We start from the raw sequence: 2565 nt of genomic DNA on the forward strand, positions 1-2565 counted from the left end.
CCCCCATTTATTTACACAACAGTCATTGAATTGTCTTGGCCCAGGGATATTCAATACCAAATGGTCTTTTTTTTTTTTAAAGATTTTCCCTTATTTTCACTGAAAGGCCCTAAACCTTTGCTCCCAGCGAGGCCACAAGCTGCAGACAACAACATTGAATAATCTTGGCCCAGGGATGATCCCTGACACGTTAGGTTTAAATCCCTTTATCTGTACTGAAGAAGTTGTTGTTTTTAAATTACCTCACATTTCTTCTATTAAATTCAGCCAGACTGTCCCAGGGAGATTATAACCTTCATTTATACAACACTTAGGAAATTCTTTTGGCTTAGGGATGCTCTATATCAAACCTAGTTCAAAATCCTAAAAGCCACTCAATAAAAAGCAGATGACGGAAATGTACCTTGTACCATTTCTCTGCCCAACCACGTAGGTTTATTTTGGGTACTCCGGTTTCCTCCCCCACTAAAACCCTGCGCGTAATAACATTCGGGCCAACAAGAGTGATGAATATAAGTTGAAATAACTTGTTTCATATTTTTTTAATTTTTTTTTTACCATTTCTCTGTCCCAGTTGAGCTAAAACTAAACAGCTTTGTAAAGCACAAACAAATAATGATGTTATGATCTCTGGAAGAATTTAATCAGTTCTTAAATGTTGCCTAAGTTCCTTAAATCATTCCCCAGGCTATTTTGGAAATAAAGTTGAAATCTGCGCATGAAATGTCTTTTAAAGCCAATCTGCCAATGTTATTCCTTTTTACCCCCGGGGGGGTTCATGTTTTTTATTGGTATTAATTTTGATACTTATGGGTTTAGTAAGATATTACTACAATATCTGTCCAGTAGTTTAGAAGTAAATGTCATTTAAAGCAAATCACCCTATTAAGAGTTCTTTTACCCAGCCCCTACTTCATACCTGGTGAGCTGAAATTCAAGCTGAAACAGAACTTAATTTTAATTTAAAAGTATCTCTCTCTAGGGTTTTCAGTCATTTAAGTGTTCTTCTGTAAACAAACAGTTTGATAATTGTATTTTTTTAAATAATGTACAATGTATTCATGTTCTGATCAGTTTTTATTGAAATCTAATGAATGTGTAACACTCATGTGTAAAATTTGGTGTACGGTCAATTAAACAATGCCATTAGCTTAATGGAAGTACATCAGTTCAGGAAATATTGAAAATTACAGAGTCTTTTTAAGTTTTAGATTACAGACATTAGATTTAAAGGCAAGTTTTAATTAGGAGCTTTGCTGTTGGTGTATTTGAAATTAATAAGGGACCATAAAGCACTATGTATAAAATCAACAGAGGCTTAACAGGTAAAAATCAACATAAACTGACAGGTGAAAATCCATTAAGTCAATGAAGGAGTGAGAGGTGTTTTATAGAGTTGATTAATTAGTGGGCCTCCCATACCTCTGTTACTATGTACACCAATCAATGGGCAGGCTGATAGACTGGCCTTGCACTGGATCAATGCACAGTTCCACAGTGGGACAGCATGTTACCCAGTCTCCAGGTAAACCACCCTGATACACCACCCTCCACCAATGTATCTTTGTGTTTGTGTGATACACAAACTCCCCCCTATAAATGTTGTATTGACAAAAATCTGCCGAAGCCTATAGACAATCATGTTATATTGTTTGGGCATTGTAAACTTGTATGTTTGACCAATGTTAGCTGCCTCCACAACCTATACACTAAAATCTTTTAGCTGACTCACCGACACATTGAACAAAGAAATAGCAAGATAAGTTCTGAATGAGCATATGGTAATAGTTACAATGGCAAATAATCTGTCAAAGTTTTATCACACAATGAATCTGTTTTGGAAACAGCGAACAATTGTTTGTTGTTTGATAGAGTTCAGAAATATTGAATCTAATTTACTTTTCAAATTCAATCTATTCTGCTGAAAATCTGTTCCCAGAGATAAGTTGATTATATATATGCAATAGAAAGATACATGTTTTACCATACTAGAAAATATCTGTAAGGCATGAATGTTCCCATTCCCATATTTATGTTCTGTTTGACAGATCTCATTAAAAAGGAATGGCGACCTTGGCCTTGACCCACATTTTTCCTAGGCTCAGTTACAACTGTAACATGGACATAAAGTTCACCAATCAATCAAAGGCCTTGACCTTAGACCCTGAAATATAACTTATTGGGGGTGTTCTAATACTTGAAGTTTGATCAAAATCAGATCAGAAATTAAGTCACAAAGAGCAATGACAATGAATCAGTAAGGGACATAATTGGCAGGAATCGAACAGACCTGTGTAACACGATATACCCTACCCCTCTTAACATGACAGAGGCATCAAAATGACTATGGACCAACGAAAAACAAACAAGGTTACCGCGAGCGGTATATAATACGCCCGTCACACATTGAATGAGCAGTTGTTTGTATGATTGAAATATATGAAGTATTTGTGAGTAATTGATATTAAAAGAGAAATCATTCAACATAACTGGTAGATCAATGAGTGCAATACAACATCATCGAACGCATGCATCGCATTAATGAAACCAAGGGTAATAACTCCA

The 2565-nt window shown here is 35.6% G+C and overlaps 1 protein-coding gene across 1 annotated transcript in view; it reads right to left on the reverse strand.

Annotated features, from left to right (window-relative positions):
- LOC110447373 (GPI inositol-deacylase-like) overlaps positions 1-2565 on the reverse strand; it is a 53789-nt gene that overhangs the window by 6169 nt on the left and 45055 nt on the right. The window lies entirely within an intron of this gene.

Source organism: Mizuhopecten yessoensis, unplaced genomic scaffold (genome assembly GCF_002113885.1).
Source record: "Mizuhopecten yessoensis strain PY_sf001 unplaced genomic scaffold, ASM211388v2 scaffold3339, whole genome shotgun sequence".
NCBI lineage: Eukaryota > Metazoa > Mollusca > Bivalvia > Pectinida > Pectinidae > Mizuhopecten > Mizuhopecten yessoensis.